The following is a 13,592-nucleotide window of genomic DNA, read 5'->3' as shown; positions in this document are numbered from 1 at the left end:
TTTAAAAAATGAATGTCAATGATAATACATGTATAACCTAGATCCAATTGCTTACCATCTCAGGAACGGGAAAGCAAAGGGTAGGACGGAGACAATTTGGATCTTATAACTTCAGAAAAACATATGTGGAAAATTGTTATTACATGTAATTGGGAATATAAAATATCTTTAAAAAATTTTAATGAATGTTAAAAATTGTTTTTATGTGTAATTGAGAAAAATACAATTAAAATGTTTTTCAAAGATTTATTACCTTGATCTTATCTCTAAGAATTCTCAAGTAGTTAGTAATAATGACTGCTGTTGTTCATAATAAATCTCATAATGACCTTGGCCTTGGTAGTGTAGGAATCCTCTCCCCTGTCATTGTCAGATCACCATTAAGGCATGAGAAAGAGCATCTCAGATGGTACCCCAAGACCTGCTTCTCTGCCACTTCATATCTGGGTGACCTTGGGAAAGTCATTTCCCCCCTTTTTTCTCATCTACAAAATAAAAAGATTGGATTAGATGATCCCCTAAGTTCCCCCTAAATTTTATGATCCTATTGATTTTAAAGCCACCATCAGTCCTTCCCTTTAATCTCCTTTCCTGTCCTGCTTATTTACTCTCCTATCTTTCCCATACTTTCCCCAACACCCAATCAGGAGAAAGATAAATTGTAAGAGAGATCTCCAGCTATCCAGGGGTTAAGTGTCTGACCTTTGGTCTCCATCCAAAGCTATAGTTTGGTTTCCTCTTCTTGAGTTTTCCCCCGAAGACCTCCCTCTTTCCTGACAATCCAGACTTTCGAGACAATCACTGACTTCAGGAAACTGAAGGCTGAAGGGACTCTAGAAATGGGGAATGACCAGCACAAAGGTTTGGAGATAGGAAATGGAGGATTTTGTGTGAAGAAACAGCATGAAGACTAGTTTGACTGGAATATATAGAGTCATAAGGGCAGGAGTACGTAATAAAGCTGCCAGGTTGCAGTCAGATTGTGGAGGCTTTTAAATGCCAAACAGCAGTTTATAGTGGATGTTAGACATAGTAGGGAACCATTGACATTTATTGAGAAGGTAATATGAAGGGCAGCTGGATGTCTCAGTAGATAGGTCCTGGGTCCAAATCTGGCCTCAGACACTTCCTGGCTGTGTGACCCTGGACAAGTCACTTAACCCTCAAAGCCTAGTAGCCCTTACTTGCTCTTCTGCCTTGGAACCAATACACAGTATTAATTCCAAGACAGAAGGTAAGTAAAAAAAGAAAAAGTGCATTAGAAGGACAACATCCTAAAGGGATCTCAATATAATACTGACTCCAAATAGTCTAAAACCCAAACCACCAAGACCAATAAGATCTGGTCTGTCCTAACCAAGGTGGATTCCAAATTCCAATGAATAAGCAGAGTTGTAGGGAGAGGCCAGAGGAGTGTAAGATGGAGATCAGATGGGTAGAGCAGTGCCCAGGAGGGGAGAGAGGAGATCAGAAGGGAAGAAGTGAGTGCCTGGGCATGCAGACACCCAACCCTCGAACAGAAAACATCTCTAGGGCAAGTGACCTTTTCCTGTGCAGAGCATTTACAAGCTGAGGGCACAAAGGCTGGGCTCTGGAGCTCCATCCCATCATGATCTCATCTCCACCTCAGCCTGGCCTCCTCATCCTTCTCCCTCCTCAAATCTGGATAAAAATGTGCTGTGTAACCACCAGTCATTATCAGAAGCAAAACCACTGAGTACTTCCTGAACTGGGTCCTGAACAGGATGCCATGAGGTGCCAACAACATATAGTTCCTGCTCAGAGCAGCTTCCACCCTAGTTGGATGACATAAGGAGCTTGAATTCCTTCCCATCCTTTAAAACACAATGCAAATGCCACTTCTTGCCAGAAGTCAACCGTGATTGCCCATAGGGCAACATCCTCTCACTCATCAGATCTCACTAGACACTTCAATGAGTATTTCTCTGATGTTCTTAGGGATTTCCAGCTCATTTTAGAGATCATCTAGTAATCTACTTGCTCATTTTACAAAGGAGGAAACTGAGGTCCAGAGAAATTCAGTGGCTAGCCCAATATGACTTAAGTAGAGAGTTGGGAGCCTCTGGTCCAAATCTAACCCTTTGGGCTCTATGTCCTGCTGCATTTTGTTTTATTTTTTAATTATTTCAATCCTGACCTTCTTCCATCTCATTATCAGTTCTAAGACAGAAGAGCAGCAAGGGCAAGGCAATCAGGACTGTGTGACCTGACCAGGGTCATGTCTGAGGAATGAAATAATGAAAAAATAACCAGCAGTGTTGGGTCAAGGCTCTTCCCCTTTCGTAGGTCACAGACCCTTTTGGCCACGGGGTAGGTAGAGCCAATGGACCCCTTCCTGCCTAGAAGGAAGACTGAGACAGGGAAATCCAAGCTCATAGAGAAACACCTCTAGGGAAGACCTCTATGAACTGATGTGAGGTGAGGTGAGCAGAACCAGGAGAACAGCAGACACAGTAACAGCACTATTGTAACAATGATCAGTCAGGAAAGACTTGGCTCTTCCACTCAATACAATGATCCAAGCCAATCCCAAAGGACCCAGGAGGAAAACTGCTGCCACATCCAGGGAACTCGGATGAACTCTGAGTGTAGACAGAGGCTTCCTTTTATGTGATTTTTTATGTTTCCTGCTTTTTGTTGTTTTGAGGGATTTGCGACATGGCTAGCATGGAAATACTTTGCTTGATTTCACAGGAATTATTGCTTGCCTTCTTGATGAGTGGGAGGAAGAGAATTTGGAACTCTACATTTTTTAAAAGAAAATTAAAAACAAACACAGGGAGGAAAAATACAGGGGCAGCTAGGTTGGTACAATAGAGGTCTGGAGTTGGGAGGATCTGGGTTCATATCTGGCCTCAGATACTTCCTAGCTTGGTGACCCTGTAAAAGTCACTTAACCCCAGTAGCCTAGCCCTTTACCCTTCTGTCTTGGAGTTGTTACTAGGACAGAAGATAAGGATTAAAAAAAAATACATAGGACTACAAGGAAACTTTGTATATTGAAATTTGGTAGTCAAAATGTTAAAACAAACATGTTCACAGATCTTGGGACAATAAGAGCCCAAAGAAGCATATGGGTCCTATTTCAGAATAGCAGGAGAGACATACTGTGTTGGATTGGAGAAGGCTTCCTGGAGGAGGAGGCATCATCAGTGCCAGGGCTAGAAAGCTGTGTAAGTCTCCTCTGAAAGACTACTGAGGAAGGAGAATGTAGGCAGAAGCTCCTACTAGAACCATAATGGGAGCACAGGGCTCATATAGGGAAGCAATCAGGCAATCGGTCTTTATCAAATGTTTACTCTATGATAGTGGGAGCGAGATTGGAAAAGTCAGTTGGGGTGGCAGGAGGAGGACCTCCAATGTTTGGTTTGGGATGTTAGCCTCCAGGTAATGAGAAAATAGAGAAGATTTTTTAAAGCCCTTGCCCTCTGTCTACTCTATCAACACCACATATTGGTCCCAAGGCAGAAGAGGGGAAATGGCTAGGCAATGGGGGTTAAGTGACTTGCCCAGGGTCACCCAGCTGGGAAATGTCTGAGTTCACATTTGAACCATAGGACCTCTCATCTCTAGGCATGGTTCTCCATCCAGTGAGACACCTAGCTGCTCCCTTCAGTATTGATTCCAAGACAGAAGAGTGGTTAGGCAATGGGGGTTAAGTGACTTGCCCAGGGTCACCCAGCTAGGAAGTATCTAAGGTCAAATTTGAACCCAGGTCCTCCTGACTCCAGTTCTGGCTCTCTATCCACTATGCTACCTATCTGTCTTGACCAGTGAAGATTTTTTGGCAAGAGAGAACCCCAATCAGAGCTGGGCATTAGATCAATCAGCCTTGGTTTGAAGCAGGGAAAGACTCGTGGCAGGAAGACCGGCTGGGACGCTGGGGGTACGCGCCACTCATTTTAGGGGACTTTCACCTGTGTGTTCCCCGAGTCAGTGTCTCTGGGTCACTGTTCTGTGACTGTGTGTTTCTGTGTCTGTTCTTTTTTCTAATTTGATTGTCTGCAGGTGTGTGTGTGTGTGAATGTGTGTGAGTGTGAGTGTGTGAGTTTGAGTGTGTGTATGAGTGTGAGTGTGTATATGAGTGTGAGTTGTGTGAGTGAGTGTGTGTGAGTGTTTGTAAGTGTGAGTGTGTGTGAATGTGTGTGAGTGTGCGTATGTGTGTGAGTGTGAGTGTGTGTGAGTGTGTGTAAGTGTGAGTGTGTGTGAATGTGTGTGAGTGTGTGTATGAGTGTGAGTGTGTGTGAGTGTGTGTAAGTGTGAGTGTGTGTATGAGTGTGAGTGTGTGTGTGTGTGTGAGTGTGTGTGAGTGTGTGTGCATGTGCAGAACTGTGGCTGGAAGAGCCTGGTTGGGCCAAGGCTCCCTTGGTCCCCGGGGAGCACGGGAGCTATGGATGATGGATTGCCTCTTGCTCACCCCATCTGTCTCCCTCTCACACTCCAGCAGGGAGGATCCTGACCTCTTCCCCAAACAGAGTCGCCCCGCCAGGCTCCCTCCCAATCAGAATTGAGCCCCCTTAGGCGAGGCTGTCCCTGTCACTTGGGGGACACCAGTCCCAGCCCCTCTCTTTCTCCCGGCCTGCCTCTTTGGTCCAGGGGCCCCCCCGGGATGCAAGAAAGAACAAAGGACGGGGCAGAATGGGGAAGGGGTGGCAGCGGCGAGGGCAGGGAGCCGGGCAGGTACGCTTGACTCCTGGGTGGGGAAGAGTCCCAGTGACAGAGGAGAGGGCTTAGGGAGGGCAGAGCATTTACTGACAGGAGTCAGCCTGCCGGGGAGGGGGGCCCTGGGGCCAACCCAGAAAAGGGGGGGCAGAGCTGGGCACCCTTAGGCGAGGAACCAGGGAGGAAAGGGACGGGGCAGCCTGCTCGTCCCCCCTTCAAGCCTTCTGCTCTTGCCTCACCCACCACGCCTGCCTTGACACTCTACCATCGCCACCAGCCAGGGTCAGCAGCTAGAGAGCTGGCCTCACTCCTCCCCCGGCTCAGGGCAAACTGAGGGGCCCAGGAGAAGGCCAGCTTCCTGCTTCTGTATCCTGGAATCGGGCTCCAGAGAACAGTGCTTGCTGCCCAAGCGGCTCCCCAGCGCCCCCTCCAGGGTCCGGGCATCAGCCCCTCACTGGAGGCAGAGGGCAGCAGACCTGGCATTTGGTGCTAAAGGGAACTCTAGGGCAGGCAGCTCTCGCCCCATGCAGGCCTTTGTGCGACACCTTCTCAGCCAGGCACTGGTCACTCCCGTCTCCCCCGTGAAAGCTTCTTCGTCTCCTCCGACCTCGTTTTCCCTGTCTGTCATCTCCATCCACCTCCCCGGTAGTGGTCCAAAGCGCAGAGAGGCCTCGAGCCTCTTGGGGCTTTCTAAAGCCTCCCCACGTCCCCCATGCCATCTCCAGCCAGCCACCTGTTTGGGTCTCCCCCATCCCTGGCAGGCTGGAAGTCCTCCCCATTATTTGTCCTCAGCCCCCCCTTGCCCAGGCTGGGAATTCATTACAGTCGGCCCTCCATATTCACGCTCTCTGAGCCATGTGTGTTTAAGGCCCCTCCCGGAGCTCGGCTCACATTTACCCATGGTCCCTTGGGCCACGGTATCTGCCCTTCCTGCTTCCTGTTGCAAGCGGCCTCCATTCTGTCCCTTCTGTCCTGCTCTGTCTCACCTGGAGAGAAAGGCATTTGGAGCCTCCTCTGAGTCCGCCCATCGCTCCCAGACACCTCCCGTCTCCTCCCGACACCCCAAGTCGAAACGCTCTTTATGGCTGCCTCCCATCATCCTCCCCTTCCCCACCCCGATCGTGCCTGAAAGAGGGCAGAGGAAGGTCACGGCCCCCTCCCAGCCCTCCATCCTGGGGAGAGGGAGCAGCAGTTAATGAAAGGCCCCAGCCCGAACACTCACTGGAGAAGGGGGTAATTAGACGCAGTGCTGGTCCCTGTCCCCCAAAAGGTACTGCTGAACAGCCCCATCCATCATTAGGGCCAGCTGCAGAGAGCGGTGCGGGGAGAGGCAGAGGGGCTCAGGATTGGCTGCCCGCGGCTTGCACAGGAGAGGGCTGCGAGGGAAGAACCAAAGAATGACCTTGCTGGGATTTTCCCTCCTTTGCCTCGGCCCCCCTCTTCCCGGGGTCCTTCCATCTCTGCTCCTCGACAGGCCTTTGCCTTCTTTCTGCCCGGCGTCCCCCAGCCCCTGCCCCTCTCTCCCTCTCTGCATCCTCACCCTTTTCTCTTCCCCCTCCTCTTGGGTTATGTCTTTCTCCGGCCCTTCCCATCAGGCTTCACTTCCTTCTCTATGGATGGGCAGAAGCCTCTGGAGAAGGACAATGGGCATCTTCCAAGCATCTGAGTCTGGGCCAGCTTGGATTGTGGATTCGGGGATCCTGCTCCACACGAGGTGCCTTGTGGGTACAGCGGGCTCCGTTAGAGGCGAGGTGGCCTGCCCTGGTACGGCCCCCTTTTTGCCCCGGACCCTGTGGGGCCCTTGTGAGTGGGGGCTCAGCCTGGAGAGCCCCAGGCCAAGTCTGCTGCCACATGCCTTTGGGTCATTTATCCTAGGATGCAGAATGCCCCCTTTGGGTGCCTCTGTGGGTGTCGGAAGAGGACCAGGAAGAAGGGAGATGGGTCTGCCACGTTCCTCAAGGAAAACCCTGAGTCTGGAGGGAAGGCAGCCCCCTCCTCCATGTCTTTTCAGTCCTGCTCCCCACCGCCGCCGCAGTCATGGGGTACAGAAGCCAGGGCGGTGGGAGGGGATACTGGCCACAGCAGGAGCAAGCCGGGTGGCCATGAGGAGGGGAGCTGGCCAAGGAGGGCAGCTTGGCCAACACCTGTGAAGGCTGCTCGTTCCCTATGCAAATGCCCTCATTAGAGATGCCCCCGGCTTCTCCAGGAGGATGCACTGAACTGAAGGAGAGATGGGGGTGGCAGCCAGCAGCAGCTGCAGCAGCAAGAGCCAGAGAGAGACAGGAAGGAGGGCTCCTATTGCCCAAGCTGGGCACCTAGCCGGGCAATGCGCCAACCCCCAGGAAGAAAGGAGGGCTCTTGGCACTGGGGAACAGGTGGAACTGGGCCAGTGAGGCTAGAGGTGGGATTCCTGCCTCCTTCTAGGCAGAAAGGGGCCCAGGGATCTCCTAGGGGCTGGGCGCTCTCGGGGGCCACCCCACACTGCTGGGGCCTCATTCTGGCTGTGCACTAGACCCAGAGAGGCAAGGGATAGGGTAGACTGCCAGGCTGGGCTAAGAGGGCAGGAGGCTCTAGCATGCCGGCACCCATACAAGTCTTCCCTCTATGAAAGTCCAAGTCTAGAGCCAACACCTTTATCTTTTATCTTTGTGAGCTCAGGGTCACACTAGAAGTTCATTCATTCATTCATTCATTCATTCATTCATTCATTTACTTCCCAGGCATTCCTTCATTTAACGCCAGATCTGCACGTGGCATTGTGCTAGGTGCTAGAACAGAGAGGTGGAATGAACAGTCTCTTCCCTCAAGAAGTTCTCATTACAGGGGCCACTGGGTAGCTCAGGGGGTGGAGAGTCAGGCCTGGAGATGAGAGGTCCCAGGTTCAAATGTGACCTCAAGCATTTCCTCAATGCCTGTCCCTGAGCCAGTCACTTGACCCCATTTGCCCAGCCCTTCCTGCCTTTTTGATACTTTTATCAATCCCAAGACACAAAGTAAAGGTTTAAAAGACAGTCTCTATTCTATTGGAGAGCAGGGACAAGAGGCCAGACGGGGCTCTTAGTCCAGTGTTCTATCAACTACGGTAGGTTGCTTTCCCTTAGCAAATGGCTGGTTGTTGTGGCGCCCTGGGAGCTCATCCCACATCTTCCTCCTGACAAAGGGAACAGAATATTTCCCCCTCTTCCCCTCCCCAAACCTGCCTGAAAAGACCTCCCTGCCGAGGCCTGAACCCTCTCCGGACACTCACAGCCCAGGCGGCTCACTTTCCTCAGCTCTTCCTCTGCCTCGTCTCATCCCAGGCTGAGGTCGTGGTCCCAGCTGTGACCAGAGCCAGAGATTCCATCTGGCCTCTGAGAGAAGGGGCTCAGGGAGCTCATCTGGGGGCTTCCTTACCCTCCGCGCCCGCTGGCCATCCTCCCAAGGCCCAGGGCTGGGTCAGCGCACCATGGCTTTGGCAATGGGCTGGAAGCTGTCTGGGCACTGTCTCCACCTCCTCCTCCTCCTCCTCTTCATTTCTCCGAACATTCTGAGGTGGAGGGACAACGTACACTGTGGCACAGGCCAGGTCACATCCCTGTACTGGGATAGGTGTGAACAGTCACGAATGGAAAGTTAATCCCATTTACCTAGGCACACGCATTTCTCTGCTGGCTACCCAATAGTCAAACACAAACACTCCCCTGTTTGGGGGGGCCTGGAAGAGAGGCTTCGAGAGGCAGCCCCCCATTCTGCTCCCCCCATTCCTTTTTTCCTTGCTTCCCCCTCCCCCACTGCCTCCCTGGGCACCCGTTTGCCAGGGTTATTTATAGAAGCAGGCGATAAATTCAGTGTGTTTCTCGGTGCGCAAAGCTATAAATAATGGCACAGATCATTAAACCCCTAGAGCAGGCCCAGCCGCCGCCGCCGCCGCCACGCAAACAAGATGAAGTACAAACCACAGAGTGAAAGGGAGAGAGACACCCCGAGAGGGAACACAGAGATACAAGCAGGCAGAGACACACAGGGCCTGGCCAAGACCACGGGCCACTCGGCTTCCAACACAAGCCAGCCAAAGGCCAGCATGTGGGAAGAGGCCAAGGGGATGCCCTCAGTGGGCTCAAGAGGGGCTCATGGTAGGGGAGGGGGGAAGCCGGCCCCAAAGGCCCCCTCTTGAGGCTGACGGGGTCTTACCCACGAGACCCAGCATCTTCCCTGCACATCCTCTAATCCATGAGTGCCTCCACTTCTCCTTCCATCATTCCCTTTCTCTCTCTCTCTCTCCTCCCCTTCCCCTCTCTTTCTCCTCTCCTATTTCTTCCTCCATCTCCGTCTTTCTCCCGTTCTCTTCCTAGCCTCCCCCTTGGGGCTCCCCTCCTCCCCACCAAAGATCTCTGGGCCTCGGAGAGAAGCCCTGATAGCGGAGGAAGGAGCCGCAGAGGCAGAAATTCCCCTGTCAGCAGAACTCTAGTGCTGACTGCTGATTCAGTGTCTGTGATCTCCCAGGCGGAGGCAGCAGGGGACAGGGAAGATGGATGAGGAGGACAGGGAGCAAGCAGAGAGGGGACATTGGGGACTGAGACTCACGGCTGAGGTGAGAAGCCGGGGGAGCGGCCCCCACCCCGAATTCAGCCCCAACGGTTGACAATCACATCAGGGCCTGCGGATCCGTGAGGGAGACTGTGGGGAGAGAAGGGGCAGTAGCAGGCTTAGATGTGTGCGATGAGGAAACAAGAGAAGAGAGAGGAGAAAGGGAGCTATGGGAGAAAGAGACAGACAGACAGAGACAGAGAGACAAGGAGACAGAGAGAGACCGAGAGAGAGGGAGGGAGAGAGACAGAGACAGAGAGATAGAGTGAGAGAGAGAGAGAGAGAGGGAAGGAGGGAGGGAAGGAGAGAGAGAGGGAGGGAGGGAGGGAGAGACAGAGACAGAGAGAGAGAGAGAGAGAGGAGAGAGAGAGAGAGAGAGAGAGAGTGAGACAGAGACAGAGAGTGGGACAGAGAGAGAGAGAGAGAGGGAGAGAGAGAGAGAGGGAGGGAAAGAGAGACAGAGACAGAGAGAGACAGAGAGAGACAGAGAGAGAGAGGGAGAGAGAGAGAGAGAAAGAGGGAGGGAGGGAGAAGAGACAGAGACAGAGAGAGGTGAATGGGAGTAAGAAGATGGATCTAAAGGAGGAGTTGGGTGGCTCAGTGGATTGAGAGCCAGGCCTAGAGATGGGAGGTCCTGGGTTCGAATCTGACCTCAGACATTTCCTAGCTATATGACTCTGGGCAAGTCACTTAACCCCCATCCCCTAGCCTTCACCACCCTTCTACCTTGGAACCAATATATAGTATTGATTCTAAGATGGAAGGTGAATTTTACAAAAGAAGAAGAAGATGGATCTGCCAGTCAATACGCATTCATGGTTACCATGTGTCAGGCACTGTGCTAGGTCCTGGGAACCCAAAGAAAGGCCGATGGGTAGGCCTGGCCAAGTGACTTTCCTCCAGTTCAGGTACCTCGAAGGACTGTTGGGAGGTTCAGCAGACAGCTAGTGAGGCAGCGGAAAGCCTGTGGAGTCTGGCTGGATCTGGATGCTGGCCCTTCCGGCGGTGGGACTTGGGCCCGCATCCTCACCTCCCTCCTGTGGGCTCCAAGGGCCCGAGCAGGAAAGGGTTCGAGAGTGGAAGGAAGAAGGATGAGTTAGTAAAATCATTACATTAGTAAAATCAGGGCGTTGGATCCCAAGTCCAGTCTCATTTTACAGATGAACGAACTGAGGTTCGGAGAGATTCGGACTTGCTCAGAGTTCCCAGGGGCTTTGGGGAGGCATGTTGGGTCCCTGTGAGGATAGTTCTTAAAATACACCATAAATGTGACGGATCATTACTTGGTGTTTGAGAAAACCCTGCAAAATGCCCCGCACTACAGCAGTATGAGGTGCTGTTTTTCTTCTTAATCCTCCATTTTTCAAAGGAGACCCCCTTCACCCCAAAGTCCCAGAGCCGTCTGGGGACCCAGATCGTAGCACTTTGCACCACGCTTGGGAAAGGTCACTGCCCCCAAGCCTGAATGACTGGCTTCAAGGTTGTCTCCCTCTTCCTTTGGCCTATTTTCAGTTGGGTTTTTCCCGACTCTTGACCATCCTGTGGTAACTTAGAGCCATCAGATAGCCCAGTGGATGGAGTACCAGGCCTGCAGTCGGGGGATCTGGGTTCAAATGTGACCTCAGATACTTTCTAGCTGTGGGATCACTTAACCCCGTCTGCCTGGCTTGGAAGGGTTACTAAGTCACAAATGAAGAGCTTAAAAAGGGAGGTGGAGGAGGACAGCTTAATCACTTCTATCTTGGTCCACCCTTGGTAGTCACCACCTAATCAGTCATTCAAATTTCTCCTGGGAGGGCAGCTCGGCCATCAATGGCCCCTAAAAGCTAAGCGGGGTTAAAGACTCTGAAGGAGTTGCCCCAGCGAGGAGAGAAGCCAAGCAGCTTCCTTCTCCATCAATGACAGGATGAGAGAAGACAGGCTTTCGCCACAACCCAAGTGAGAAAGAATTCCTGGTGGTAGCGACTGCAGGACATCTTAGCCAGCGTCCCTACGGGCTCGGGCTGAGGAGAGCCTCGCCTGGAGGCAGAGGGATGGCCCAGATGACCCGGGAAGGGCTTCCCCCACTTCCTGCCCCCGCAGCAGCTTCATCTCTAGACCCACCATCTGCTCTGGCTCTGCTCCTTGGCGGCGGCGGCTCTGGTGCGAAGCGTGGTTATTTGCCCAGGGATTTATAGCAGGAGCCCGGGCAGCCGCTAAATCCCACAGCCACAGAGGTAAATCAGCTGCCGCGATGGGCTGGAACGAGGGAGCAGTCGGCCTGCAAGGCAGCACGCTGGGCCTAGAGAGGAAAACACTTGTCCCTGCTTCCTCCGGGGGCAGCCACCAATAAATCCCCTCCAGAGTCAAGCCTGGGCAGGGATGGCCAGCTTGGAAAGTCTGTCGGTCAGTGGTGGCAGAAGGATGTTCTGCTCAAGGAGGCGATACCCGCAGAGATGGCAGCACGAGAGACTGAAGCTAGACACCAAGAAGGACTGCCCAAGCGGCAGAGCTAAGAGACACCCCTCGAGCTCCAGAATTAGAACCGCTTCTTGGTAGCTGGAAGAAGTGTGTCTGGAGTCAGGGAGAGAGAAAGATCCTCCTCAGAGTGTGCTTGGAGAGGCCTGGGATCCACTGTCAGAAGGAAAGATGATGCTGAACTCCTTAAGAAAAAACAGAAAGAGCATCCATCCTGCTTGGCCACTTCTGTGGGAGAACGAAGGGCGAAGAAGATAAAAGGGGACCCCAAATCCAGGCATTGAGCCAGGGAAGGGAAACCCCAATAAGACAATTAGGGCATAACGTGTGGGGAAGAAAAAAGACAGAAAAGGGAGAGGGAGAGAGAAAGAGCCCTCCCAGGAGCCTAGCTTTAGAGCTGGAAGAGGCTTAAGAAGTTCTCTGGTCCAGCTAGATTAAGTGACTTTCTCAGGGTCTCATAGCTGAGAGGTAGAAGAATTCCGATGGGAATTGGGGTCATCTCATTTTAAAAACCAGCACTCAGCAATGCAGTGAGTTCAAGATGGAGCTGAGAAGTGAAGAGAGAGTGGCAGGAAGTAGAGATAAAGATGGTGATGACCAACATTTAGATAGCACCTACTATGTGCCAGGCACTGTTCTGGGGGCTTTACAATTATTATCTCATTTGATTCTCACAACGCAAGGTACTAATATTATCCAAAGTTTACAGATGAGGAAACTGAGGTACAAAGGGGTTAAGTGACTTCTCCAAGATGGGGGAAAGGTCTGGGAGAAAGCAAATACTAGAGGGAAAGAAATGATTTCTTAATTGCCAAATTGGATGGTCTTCCTCAGACCTCATCCTTTTCAACTTCTTTGCCCCATCCAGCACTCTCTCCTCCCTAGAGTTGTGGGACACTGCTCTCTCTGCCTCTGTCTCTGACTCTCTTTCTCTCACTGTTCTTCTCATCTGGGTGGCTGCTCCTTCTCAGTCTCTCTGGACCATTCATCTCCTAAATCATGCCTCTAATTGGGGGGATTTCCCAGGTTTCTGTCCTTTCTCTTCTCTCTCATACATATATACATGCATGTAGATGTGTCCTCTCACCCCATGACTTCATCAGCCCCATGAGCATCTCCGTGCAAATGGCTTCCAAAGGCACCCATACATCTCTCCCTCTCCCTCTCTCTCTCTCTCTCTCCCTCTCCCTCTCTCTCTGTCTCTCTCTCCCTCTCTCTCTGTCTCCTTCTCTCTGTCTCTCTCCCTCTGTCTCTCTCTCCCTCTCTCTCTGTCTCTCTCTCTCCCTCTCTGTCTCTCCCTCTGTCTCTCTGTCTCTCTCTCTTTCTCTCTGCCTCTGTCTCTGTCTCTCTCCCCCTCTCTCCCTCTCCCTCTCCCTCTCTTTCTGTCTCTCTCTCTCCCTCTCTCTGTCTTTGTCTGTCTCTTTGTCTCTGTCTCTCTCTCTTTCTCTCTGCCTCTGTCTCTCTCCCCCTCTCTCCCTCTCTGTCTCTCTCTCTCCCTCTCTCTGTCTTTGTCTGTCTCTTTGTCTCTGTCTCTCTCTCTTTCTCTCTGCCTCTGTCTCTCTCCCCCTCTCTCCCTCTCTGTCTCTCTCTCTCCCTCTCTCTGTCTTTGTCTGTCTCTCTGTCTCTGTCTCTCTCTCCCTCTCTTTCTCTCCAGCTCACAGACTCTCTCCTGAGCCCTGGTTCCCTGCACTATCCACTGCTGATTGGACATTTCCCACTGGATGATGTCCTGTTGGCATCTCAGAGACAATACATTCCAAACTGAATGTTACCTTTTCCCCTACAGCCCTCTCCCATCCTGATTTTCCTTAATTCTTTTTTTTAAAACCCTGGTCTTAAGACAGAAGGGCAGTAAGGATTAGGCAAAGTGACTTACCCAGGGTCAC

At 51.9% G+C, this 13,592-nt stretch overlaps 1 long non-coding RNA gene across 1 annotated transcript in view; it reads right to left on the bottom strand.

Annotated features, from left to right (window-relative positions):
* Positions 1–232: 232 nt before the first annotated feature.
* Positions 233–13,592, bottom strand: part of LOC130454383 (uncharacterized) — an 18,897-nt gene continuing 5,537 nt past the window's right edge. Inside the window, exons 2-6 of the long non-coding RNA XR_008912025.1 lie at positions 8,077–8,262; positions 5,906–6,059; positions 5,581–5,669; positions 703–833; positions 233–485 (exon numbers count right to left, since the gene is read on the bottom strand). This is a non-coding gene — a long non-coding RNA (uncharacterized LOC130454383). The remainder of the gene's footprint in view (positions 486–702; positions 834–5,580; positions 5,670–5,905; positions 6,060–8,076; positions 8,263–13,592) is intronic.

The sequence above is a fragment of the Monodelphis domestica genome, chromosome 5, assembly GCF_027887165.1.
Source record: "Monodelphis domestica isolate mMonDom1 chromosome 5, mMonDom1.pri, whole genome shotgun sequence".
In the NCBI taxonomy this organism is placed as follows: domain Eukaryota; kingdom Metazoa; phylum Chordata; class Mammalia; order Didelphimorphia; family Didelphidae; genus Monodelphis; species Monodelphis domestica.
This window is presented reverse-complemented; position numbering and strand designations above follow the sequence as displayed.